The sequence below is a fragment of the Cynara cardunculus genome, unplaced genomic scaffold (assembly GCF_001531365.2).
Source record: "Cynara cardunculus var. scolymus isolate 2C unplaced genomic scaffold, CcrdV1 Un_Scaffold_7390, whole genome shotgun sequence".
Lineage (NCBI taxonomy): Eukaryota > Viridiplantae > Streptophyta > Magnoliopsida > Asterales > Asteraceae > Cynara > Cynara cardunculus.
Window position 1 is genome coordinate 866 of NW_020203525.1, and position 953 is coordinate 1,818.

Below are 953 nucleotides of genomic sequence, written 5' to 3' on the forward strand. Positions count from 1 at the left end.
GATTTTGACATTAAAGAAGGTGTACATAGCAATCCCCATCCTTTAATGTCGAAATCAAGCTGATTCATGTATTAAATAATGTATGGATGATAATGAAATAGGTTCTTATAGAATTCTTTTCTTAATCATGTCCCACATAGAATGTATGTGACGGAAATATACAAGTAGGGAGAATTTTCTTGACGGGGTTCAAATATGGAGATGGACATGAGATATATCTAAAACTCTGTATTTGTGTTACTGAAGACATCGGTTTTTATCTGCAAAGAAATGCACTGGTAATCAAGTCGTTGTAAGGTTCTTGATTTATGTTGGTGCAAGTGTATGAAAACTGTATTTATTAAAAACCCCAGTACGTCATTTGTTATGATAACTGTGAATCATGATATTCACTACAAGAAAATGGGTCTTTTAGGATCCCATATGTTATTACAGAGTAATTAATGAAACTGTGTGTCTATAGGTATAGGACGAAGAACTTTGTTTCATATGTACAAGCATTATAATACACTAGTTTTGTGCACCGTGCGTTGCACGGTGACGATTATTTAAAAAAATAAACTAATATTGAAATATTACAATGTCAGTTCATGCATATATCATTTTCTTTTATTAGAGTTATAGAATATAAATATAATGATTAATTTATTGACCTTCATATTTTTTCTTCACGTTGTCATCCTCACAATTGTTGATATGTTACGATCAATCCTAATACATAACTAAAACTTTAAACCATCATTAAATAAATCTCTTCAAAATATTAAACAGGACAATCTTTTTATTTATTTACTGAATATATAAAAAAATTAATTTTTTTTCTTTTTTATACAAAGTCTTTAATCCCGCCGCATAGCAAATTGAGTTTATACCCAATAAAAAACATCATTTTTTTAATTATGTATTTTAAATATGATATTATATAAATAAATAAAAGTTTAAACAATTTTAAG